Below are 11187 nucleotides of genomic sequence, written 5' to 3' on the forward strand. Positions count from 1 at the left end.
CTGATTGCCTCGAGGCCTTCTCAAGGCTTGCTGAAAACAATTAACTCCGGGGCGCTGAATCCCCTAACTCACTATTCCTTGCAGCTGGGTATGTTGAAATGCATCTTGGCTAGCTGCTCTCAGTGACTGCCAAGTAACCCAAACTACTTTACCTAAGTGCTTCTCAGTCTCCTCCATTTACTCATTTCTCTGCACAGCCACATAACAAAACGCAAATATGGTAAGCACACATATTTCTCAGAGCAAAAACCTGAAAGCAAACTTTGGCTAGCACACAGCCGAGAGCTGATTTCCAGCTGAGCACCGCAAAGCCGCTAACCCGGGTCGGTGATGAAAAGGACAATCAAAGGTCCGTTCCTTATCCCTTCCACCGAACAGTAACTACAAATAGCATCACTGACGGCCATTAACTTCCAATTGTTGGAGTAGAAAGCACTGAAAAACAAATCCCAACCAAACATGCAAGCACCTCCCGTCAGGTTATTCAGGCCGGAGGAGTGTGGAGGAGGAATGGAACTAATAGAGCCTTGCGCCGGGAGAACAGCAGCTCCGCGGCCGGACGAGCCCAGAGCGACCCGGCCCCGATCGCGGCACTCGCCCTCCGGCGGGACAGCTCGGCAGGCTCTCTCGAGTTCTCCTCACGGTGGGGGAGAAATACCCGACGCAGTTGCTCTTAAGAAAGAGAGACTTACCAGGTACCCTTGCAGGAGAAGAAAATGACATACAGGCAGCAACATCCCTGCCGCCGGAGCAGCTGAGGGCTGCTGATGTCAACTCCGCAGCTCGATGGAGCCGGGAGGTGACACCCTGCTGCCGCCGCGCTGCGGCTCAGCTGCCGGCTCGGGCGCGGAGCGCGCACACCACGCCGCGGGCGCACGGAACCCTCTCCTCTCCCAGCGCTCCACAGGCAGAGGGCATGGGCAGACTCATCCTGCCGCCCGCAGGTGCAGCCCTGCAGCAATCAGCCTCGCCTCTTCTCCGCCCTTAGCGCCGCTCTCCCCGCAGCTGAGGGCTCCCCCTGCGCTCGGGGAGGGCTGGAGCTGCCTGGGGCGAGGGAGGTGGTTTTCACCCCCGCCGGGAGGGGAGTCGTCCCCACCGCCGCCCTGCGGGGGTGTGTGTGTGTCCCGTTCCCTTACCTCTGAGGCTGCTTCTAAGCAAACCTTATCGCTGCACCCCAGCGGCCGCTCGCCTGCCTCCTTGCAGCAGGTCCTGCCACGCCGGCAGCAAGCGGCCGGCTGTGGCCGTTCCGAGGCCGGTGTCCCGCGCGGTGGGTAGCGGAGCGGAGTAGCCAGGGAGCGGCACCGGGGTAGGGGCACTCAAGCAACGCTCCGCTTTCGCGCTGGGAGGCGCGGGGCACCCTCCGCCAGCGGCACCCTCCGCCAGCCCTGCGACGGGGCTGAGGAAGGGTGCGCAGCCCGCGGGCGAGAGCGCAGCCCTCTCGGCTGCAGTGGCTGCCTTCGCGGCACTGTCCGCTCCTCGGTTTTAGATGTGTCTTAGTTGCGTGGAGCTAGCAGCACAGGACGCGAGTCATTCTCTGATGGCTTTGGAAGGAGTAATAGAGGGTATTTGCAGTTCTACCTTTTTTCAAGCGTGAGGAAACAGTAGCTGTAGTTGTGTCTGTCCTGCGCTCTTGGGGAGAGAAGCGCCTGAAAGGTAGAACGGTATTTAAATGCATAATAAAAGGCTCTTGTAGCTGTCCTGCCTACAGCAGCATCTTGATTCATCCAGATGAACTGAATGATTCATTCGTCCTCATAGACAGCCTCAGGCACCCGAAGAGCTCACACAGCAGGCATCTGAAAAGAGATAAGGAAACTAATTTACCACTTCTGTGTACTTCCTAGCATTCTAAATATGTTTTTGGAACAAATGCAGTAAACAGAGAGGTAGACCCCATGAAAATACTTAAGAGCCTTTCTTTTTCACAGCTGTAACTGACTTGAAAAGTGATCTAATTTTATCACTTCCCAAAAATTTTGATGCATACAATTTTAGCATAAAAATTGCAGCTAGTGGACAACAGCAAAGTCTCCTCATTTGTCAAACTCTCTGTGTTGCAGTGTTAAGAAGCCACTATGTTTATTTACTTCCAAGTGATGCACATATTGGGAAGCTGATACTTAGGAGGTACAGGTTTATTTAGTGTATAAATACAATGTATTTGGAGGTTGAGTTTGCTCCATGTTACACTCACAACATCACTCTTTAGTTTCACAGAGTCAGAATCACAGAACCTTAGAAGTTGGAAGGGACTTTCAGAGATCATTGAGTCCAACCCCCCTGCCAAAGCAGGATTACCTAAGGTAGTCTGCACAGGAATGCAGCCAGGAGGGGTTTGAAAGCCTCCAGAGAAGGAGAGTCCACAACCTCTCTGGGCAGCCTGTTCCAGTGCTCTGTCACCCTCACTGTAACGAAGTTTCTCCTCATGTTGAATTGAAACCTTCTACATTCAAGTCTGTATCCATTGCTCCTTGCCTTATTGCTGTGGACTGCTGAAAAGAGATTGGCCTCATCCACTGGACACCCACCTCTCAAATATTTGTACACGTTGATGAGATGTCCTCTCAATCTTCTCTTCTCCAAACAGCCCCAGGTCTCTCAGTCTCTCTCCATAGAGGAGATGCTCAAGTCCCCCCGCCACCCTCATGGCTCTTTGTTGGACTCTCTCCAGCAGGTTCCTGTCACTCTTTAACAGGGGAGCCCACAATTGGACACAGCATTGAAGGTGTGGGTTCACTAGGGCATAGTGGAGAGGGAGAAGAACCTCCTTCAACCTGCTGGACACACTTTCTTTGATGCACCCCAGGATGCCATTGGCCCTCACGGCAGGAAAAGCTTCCACAGGGATGTTCTCTAACCTAAAAGCCCAGGTACACTGTTTGGCTGTAATTACCAGAATAACACACTGGGCACTGTCTCTGCAAGTCATGATCAAAAAGGATACACAGGTGAATAGATTCTGAAATGCATGATTCAAAGTGTTAAAACAACAGCTTCAGACTTATGTCATGTCTTACAGCTTCATCAGTCTTAAAGTCTTCTTTTTGGGGGTGTGTGGAAGATGCCTGGTGAGATGAAGAATCATAGAATGCCTTAGGTTGCAGGGGGCCTGAGAGATCATCTACTCTGGCCTCCCCACCATGGGCAGAGCTACCTCTCCACTAGACCCTGCTGCCCAAGGCCTCGTGCAACCTGGCCTTGAATACCTCCAGGGAGAGGCCACCCACAACCACTGTGGGTAACCTATTCCCAAATCTCACCACTGGAGAAGTTCTTCAACCCAAGTACAAGCAATCTGCAATCTCTGAGGAACATCACAGACCTTTTGTGTTTCTGTTGGGATAGAAAGCAGCCTCTCTCAGGGACTGCAGGCCCTATATTATTTTGGTAGCACTGCTCTGTACAAACCCATACTTTCTAAGTGCCCTTTGTAATCCGCAACAGAAGACATGAACCAAGGCCTTTATAGGGGAGGATTGCAGAAATCAATCACCTTTGTTTAGAACAAAGGTGAAGTATTCTTGTTAGTATTTCTCTGGTGACTTCAATCTCCAGCAGTGACACTTGCATCACTGTAAAGAATTACCCCACTACAGGCTGCAGCTTTGTCAGGAATGACTCGCAGTGCTCATGGCTCTTTTCCAGAGTGCTATGGCAACTCTCTTGTCCTCTGGGACAGTGGTTTTCTTCTCTAGATACGTAACCACTAACTTCATTCACCAGAAATCAAGGAACTTAGACATTTATTGATATCCTGGTCCAGGCTGTCACAGCATCTTCCAAACATGAAAACCTTGCACAAACAACACAGGGTTCAGCTCAACAACATTAATGAACAAACCCCAGTTTGCTTCCATTTCAGGTAGCATTGCAGAGTGCTCTGCAAGCTTTTGTTTCTCCTCACCTTAATCGAATCTGTCAGTAAACAGAGAAAACTAGACCATCAAATGCAGTTTGCTAAACCAAAAGGCTTGGAGTAAGAAATCATGAAGCATGAAATAAAAAAGAGGTTTGGGGGTTTTTGTAATAAACATCCATAGCTGTTGATGGTGTGAGCTGCTGTGGGGCAGCTGTTTACATTTCACCTCTAAGTAAGACAGATTCCAAGAGCAGAATTTGAGAAGAACACTTTAAAAGATAACTTTGTTGAGGAAGCTGTGATATGCAAGTTCTTGTCGTCCAGCTGAGCACTCCCTGGGCTATTTCCCAAATTATAATGGCAGGCATAATGATGAGAGGAAGATGCCTTTTACTGCCTCTCATGGCTGAAGGATTTGAGCTGTCACTTGGTGGAGGTCTTCATGAAAAAAGCACCACCACCACCAACAACAAAAACCAAACCACCCCAAAATGCAGAGACTCTCATAGATTCTTTGAATGGTTTGGTTTGGAAGGAACCTTAAAGATCATCTAGTTCCAAACCCCCTGCCACATGCAGGGACGCCCTCCACCAGAGCAGGTTGCTCACGACCTCTTCTAACCTGGCCTTGAACACCTCCAGGGATGGGACATCCACAGCCATAAGTCAGAAAGTTATGGAAGCTACTTCAATAGAAGTGTCCTATTTCTATGTTGTTTGCTTTTTTTCCCCAGTGGTTTGATTTTTTTTTTTATGTTTTGCTTTCTAAATGAAGAACTTTTTGGTATTTCTGTAAAAAGCCTCTCTGTTCAAATTTTAATGTGGCTTGTGGTGCTGCTGTGCTCCTCTCCACTGCCAGTTGAAAGGGGAAAAAAGTCAAATTTATGTTGTGGAAAAAAAATGCCTGGTTTGGTGCAGTCATGAATAATAAGACATTCTGAGAAGAAATGCTGCTGCAGTAGTACCACTGTGTTTCTTTAAACCACTCACAAGTTTGCTCAGCATTTCTTTTTGAAAGAAGACTGTGATGGTTTGGGTATTTCCCACCCCCCTACTCTTATGAAATCACCCAGACTAAACTCAGCTGAGCTGGAAATTAAGGAATGAAGCTCTATTTACAGCTTAGCACAATATACAAGCATATATAGACAAATATATACAGTTACATAAGAATTAAAAGTAACACAGAAACACAATACCCCTCCCAGAAACAATCAAAGGCCCCAGAAGGGCTCCCGACCCAAATCCCCTTCCCTCTCCCTCTTTCCCCCCTTTCAGAAATAACCAGATCAACCCATGCACATCTCACATGATAAATCTGGAGAGCTGAGGTGAGATGTTTAAAAAAGACAAGGAGGAAAAAGGGGTTAGGAGGATTAGAGAGTTAAAGGCAAAGTCAGCCACAGAGAGCAGACTGCCAGAAAGAAGGTGCAGCCAGAGTGAGAGCTAAGAAGTGTGTGAGCAGTGACTTATCTATATTTTGACTAGTTGCATTTCTCAGCAGAAAACTGAGGAACAGACATTACTGTTGTTTTCTTCTCACAGCTAAGGATTTGATTTCTCTCAGGAAATATTAGCCTCCAACCAGCACAAAGACAGATTTAGTCAATGCTACCATGCCTGCTGTTTTATTGTTATGAAAACATATTTAATTTCACTTGAGATTGCTTCTTTACTATTCCTGCTTGATGAGCGTGTGGCAGATGGGAGTTGTTGGAATTTGACATAACCCTGCCAACCATGTTCTTCTCAGTGTGCATCACAAATGCTTGTGAGATCAGTGCAACCAAGTAACCATGGGATCCACACCCACCTGCTCTTCTCAAGGCTTGGATTTTCTAACAATGGTATTGGGCTGCAAGTCAGAGGCTCTTGCACCTGAGCTTACTTGCCCCATCATTTGTACATATGAGACAAAGAGGTTTCCTCCTTACAAAGCCTCTGAAGGAAAAGCAATATTTTTCAAGCCTCACTCCAGTTACTCACTGTCATCTTAGCCTTTTCTTCCTCTCCATACTGAACAAGCACTGTCAAAAGCAAAACGAGGATGAAGAAAGAGTTGTACATGAAAAATACAGCCTTTTCATGTACAAGAGGGCAACACTTCCAAAAGGCAATTACTTAAGGTTTTTCTTAATGTTAGATACTACATGAACAGGAAAATTACCTGTGTTAGGCTTAGAAATGAAAAATGGGGGACCACTGTCATTAGCTGCTCTGAGACAAAGTCATTTCTGGTTTCAGCCAAGTGAAAAGATTCAGAAGAGCAGGTAACTACAGAAAGCTTTCTAAGGTAATTACAGCGTCTCCTGCTCTTTTTAAAAGAGAAGTTAAAGGTGGGCTTAGCAATATATCAAATGCAGCAACTCATTTGTAATCCTTTCTCACATCATAAACTGAGACATTTATTTCCTTGCTCCCTCTTTCCTTCAGTGCATTTTAAGAAAACCTGATGCCTCACTGTGCTCTGTTAAGCCAATATTTTAATTGCTGCCTGGAACAGCCTCATGTAAGTGAAGGAAATACTCTTCCAGCCCCCAACACTGTAAGTACTCTTCACTGAAGTGATTATTCTGGTGTCAGCAATGGCATTCTTTGTGCATGTAGAACTATACAAAACAAGCAAGAGCTGCAGAGTGAAATGCTGCATGAACAAACATTCAGTTAACATAACGGTGCCCTGTGTTAATAGGTGTTGGGTGATAGTTTGGACTCGATGATCTTGAAGGTCTTTTCCAACCTGGTTAATTCTGTGATTCTATGTTCCAAAGCAAGACATCAAGAAGCACTCCTAGACCAACACAACCATTAAAAGAACTTGAACCTGTATGGCACACCTGTAAGGCTTAAAATGGGAGCACAGCATATAATTTTATCCTAAACATACCAAGGTACATTTTAGAGTTACCATTTTACTTCAAAATAGCTAGCTAGAGCTCTATCAATTAGCAAATCCACCAGTAAAATACCTGCATTTTGCACAAGTGTTTTATTGCTAAGAATTTTAATGGCCTCTACAAAATACAGAAATATTTCAGTACACTGGTTCATTTCCCATGTATAAAACTTGTGAGGTTCATCAGGTCACCTAAAGGTTAGCGATCATCTAACTAATTGTCAGTTGACAAGATTTAGGACTTTTTAGATGTAGAAGGGAAAACCCCCAAACCACTCCTAAAATCCCACACAACAGAGAATGAACAGGAAAAGTCTTCTAGATCATTGATTATTTTTTGTCACACTTAACCTCAACCTGTTTTGCTGGAGCTGTGAAGAGTTAGGTTATTCTCCTATCAAAACCTCCCTAAAACTCTGCAAGAGTTACTTTCACTGCAAATGCATACACAGGCCCCTTAGAGCTAGTCAATATTATGTGGCCTGCTAGAATTTCTAGGGCTTCAGGCAAAACTCTTCCTTCTTCTCTGTTTGCTGCCATGACTGAACTATTCTTGCATCAAGATATTTCATCACTGAACAATTCTAGCATCAAGATATTTCATCAGTATCTCTGCATCATTTTGACTTACTCTATGACTTCAGTATATAGAATCATAGAGTAATAGAATCACTGAGGCTGGAAAAGATCTTTAAGATCATTGAGCCCAACCATAATCCAACTGCTATGAGCACTAAACCATATCCCAAAGTGCCATATCTACAGCTCCTTGAACACCTCCAGGGATGGTGACTTCATCACCTTCCTGGGAAAGGCTTCACCACCGTCTCAATAAAGAAGCTTTTCCTAATATCCAATCTGAACCTCCCCTGGCCCCTGGCACAACTTCATCCTATTTCCTCTCATCCTGTTGCTAGTTACCTGGGACAAAAGACCTACACCAGCCTCACTACAAGCTCCTTTAAGGTAGTTGTGGAGAGCAGTAAGAACTCCCTTAGCCTAACCATTCTGAAACCAAAAGAACCTTTTAGCTCAATTAAATTGGTTCAACTTACCCTTGATAGGAAAATGCGCTCAGGAAGCCAGAATCTGTATTCTGCATTTGAAACAGGGTTTGGAAGAAACAACTAAGGTGGCAAACTTCTATCTTCACAGTGAAAAGCACTCCCATTTATTACATAAAAGAATTCTTTGCCCTCTGGAAAACTCAGTGGCTTGGCAAGAGTCACTAATCTGTCTTTCTTTCATTTGCATTATGTTTTGCTCACAGCACTTGTTCACAGTTGTAGCCTTATGAGGTAATTTTTGCTAAGAGAAAAGCTGTCAACTTGAATGAAGTGTTTCTTCAACATGGTTTAAGTGACTTATAAACACAGCCCAACTGTGTTAACTTGAACACTATAAAAAGATAATACTTTCAATAGGCATTTTCCTTCCCAGACATTATGTTTTGTTTTCGTCAAAAGGGTGTTTTCCAGAGCAGGCTGAGCTTTTTAGGGCACAATCATGTAGCTTTGCTGGCTGTCCTTTCCTTATCATAGAATCATAGAATCAACCAGGTTGGATGAGACCTCCAAGATCATCCAATCCAACCTAGCACCCAGCCCTAGCCAGTCAACTAGACCATGGCACTAAGTGCCTCATCCAGTCTTCTCTTGAAGACCTCCAGGGACGGTGCCTCCACCACCTCCCTGGCAGCCCATTCCAATGCCAATCACTCTCTCTGGCAACAACTTCCTCCTAACATCCAGCCTATACTTCCCTCGGCACAGCTTGAGACTGTGTCCCCTTGTTCTATTGCTGGTTGCCTGGCAGAAGAGGCCATCTGGCTACCTGGCTACAAAGACAACTGCCTAGTTCCTGTATTCCAAATTTGACAAAGCTCTTTTACTGTTCATGCTTTTCTGTGGTCCTTTAAACAGTACTCTGGACAGTGGTGACTCTTCCCTTTCAGCTTTAATAAATGTTCATTAAACCAGGACTATGACAGAGAAGATTAACTAAGATTTCTTGGTGTCTAGGAGTAACTCCTTGTACAGGTATAGATAGAATATTACTATAAGAAAATATTTTTTATCATTATTCTTTTGGTACCTAGGGAAAATGAGCTCAAGTTTGGTTAAAATTCTGTGTTTCATAGTGCAATCAACAGAAGGTGAAAGCTTTTCAGTGTTGTTCTCCCTTGCTCTGCTGTCTGTTTGACCTCTTAGCAAGCCAGTGCAGGAAAACTAGCAGACAGTTACTCAATTTTTGTTGCTGACATCTCCAGGGTGAGGAGTCGGTGCAGGACTGGAGCCTCTGCCAGGGAAGGCAGGGTTGTGCTGCTGAGGAGGGAAATTGAGGGGCTGGGGCTGGATCACTTAATGTGCTGGTACTGAGCCTTCACATCATCTCAGCTGCCTCCTGCTGTTTGTTTGCTCCACCTTAAAAGCAATGTGTGTCTGTTTGGTTCTTTTTTCCAAACAACAAGAAAGAAAGAAAAAAAGAAAGTTAAGTACAACCATGTAACCTTCTTGCTACTTTGGCATTTTACATCAGCTGTGTTAACAGCAAAGTCAGGAATTCATCTCAGTCCTATAATGGTTATTTTCACCTCAGTATGGCAAATCATAATTTTAAAGATAGAAGTGCTCTACTGGTCATGGTAAAGAACCCCATCTTTTATTTAACTCTCATGACATTGAGGTCTTGCATTTAAGAAAAGGGTAGCAAAGTGCCTGCGTTTAGCAGCTGACACTGCAGCATTTCTAAATTATAGAAGACTGAGTTTAAGATGTTTTTATGCATAGTACATAACACAACTCATAGTCTACATGTTTTTAAACAAATGCTTTGTAAACCAGTTTTATTTTTACATCATGAAACATTGTCTTGAAACATGCATGTAATAGGAGTTTTTGGACTCAAGCTCTCATTTGTCATCTTACAGCAGCATTATGTTAATTGCTTGAATAGCATTTAAAACTACATCATATTCCATGCACATTAAGATATTACTTAATAGGATTTAACAGGAACAAATGAAGAATTAGAAAAATGAGATCAAGCAGCCTTGGTACAGCCCCTGATATTCTGTGATTCTGTGTAATATTTAGCTAGCAAGCTCAATGGAGGTTGTTTTCTTTACCACATATTACCACTTTCAGACAGGGTGCCATAACTGCCAGGCTCTGTGGGTGGTAGGTGTGCTGGATTGACCTTGTCAGGTTGCCAGACACACACCTAGCAGCTCCATTGCTCCCCCTCTTCTCAGCAGGGAGAAAAAGTAATATGGAAAAGCTTCTTGGGTCAGGATCAAGAGAGGGCAATCACTACCTACTGTCACTACCATACTAGTTGACAGCAAGTGAGCATGAGCCAGCAGTGTGCCCAGGTAGCCAAGAAGGCCAATGGCATTCTGGCCTGGATCAGGAATAGTGTGGCAAGCAGGACTAGGGAAGTCATTCTGCTCCTGTACTGTGCTTAGTACTGGTTAGGACACACCTTGAGTACTGTGTCCAGTTCTGGGCCACTCAATTTAAGAAAGATGTTGAGGCACTTGAACATGTCCAAAGAAGAGCAGCAAGCCTAGTAAGGGGGCTGGAACAGAAGCCCTAAGAGGAGAGGTTGAGGGAGCTGGGGTTGTTTAGCCTGGAAAAGAGGAGGCTCAGGGGAGACCTTATTGCTGTCTACAACTACCTGAAAGGAGGTTGTAGCCAGGGGGCGGTTGATCTCCTCTCCCAGGCACCCAGTGACAGAACAAGAGGACACAGTCTGAAGCCTCACCAGGGCAGGCATAGGCTGAATGTTAGGAAGAAGTTCTTCACAGAAAGAGTGATTGGCATTGGAATGGGCTGCGTGGGGAGGTGGTGGAGGTGCCATCCCTGGAAGTGTTTAAAAGGCTGGATGAGGTACTTAGTGCCATGGTTTAACTGATTAGAAAGCATTAGGTGATAGGTTGGACTTAATGATCTCAAAGGTCTTTTCCAGCCTAGTTAATTTTGTGATTCTGTAACAAGCAAACAAGACTCTTTTACAGCTGCTGCAGAGTGGGGTTTTTTTTTAACCCTTTTTAAACCAAATTGTCACAGAGGCACAGCTGTCTTTGGGCAACACTGGGTCTATTTTGCAGCAAGGGGCATGAGGACAGCTCCTGGTGTCTTTCACAGAGGCCACCCACACAGCCCCTCAAGCACTGCCAGAACCTTGCCACATAAACCCAGTACAAAATGTTTACACCATTATTTGGGACCTTTGTGCCATCACAAGAGGAAACAAAATGAGAAGTCAGCTGTGTTAAGCTGTGAGCATATTGTTCTCTCCCTAGGTAAAAGTTTTACTATTTCCTAAAAGCATCAAGGAACAAACTGTTCTCAAGGACTTCCTACTGATTTCATCAACAAGCCTGAAACTCTTTGTCTTGTCCTGAGTCTAACATTTATATTTAAAATCT

The 11187-nt window shown here is 45.0% G+C and overlaps 1 protein-coding gene across 6 annotated transcripts in view; it reads right to left on the minus strand.

Annotated features, from left to right (window-relative positions):
• SYTL5 (synaptotagmin like 5) overlaps positions 1-1321 on the minus strand; it is a 95999-nt gene extending 94678 nt beyond the window's left edge. For 3 of the 6 annotated variants that reach the window (XM_064151933.1, XM_064151930.1, XM_064151931.1), the window contains exon 1: positions 693-1042. The gene's annotated coding sequence lies outside the window, so the exon portion shown is untranslated. Of the gene's footprint in view, positions 1-692; positions 1043-1136 lie in introns of those variants that run through there. The other 3 variants (XM_064151934.1, XM_064151935.1, XM_064151932.1) reach the window with 2 other exon arrangements.
• Positions 1322-11187: the final 9866 nt, after the last annotated feature.

The sequence above is a fragment of the Pogoniulus pusillus genome, chromosome 12, assembly GCF_015220805.1.
Source record: "Pogoniulus pusillus isolate bPogPus1 chromosome 12, bPogPus1.pri, whole genome shotgun sequence".
In the NCBI taxonomy this organism is placed as follows: Eukaryota; Metazoa; Chordata; class Aves; order Piciformes; family Lybiidae; genus Pogoniulus; species Pogoniulus pusillus.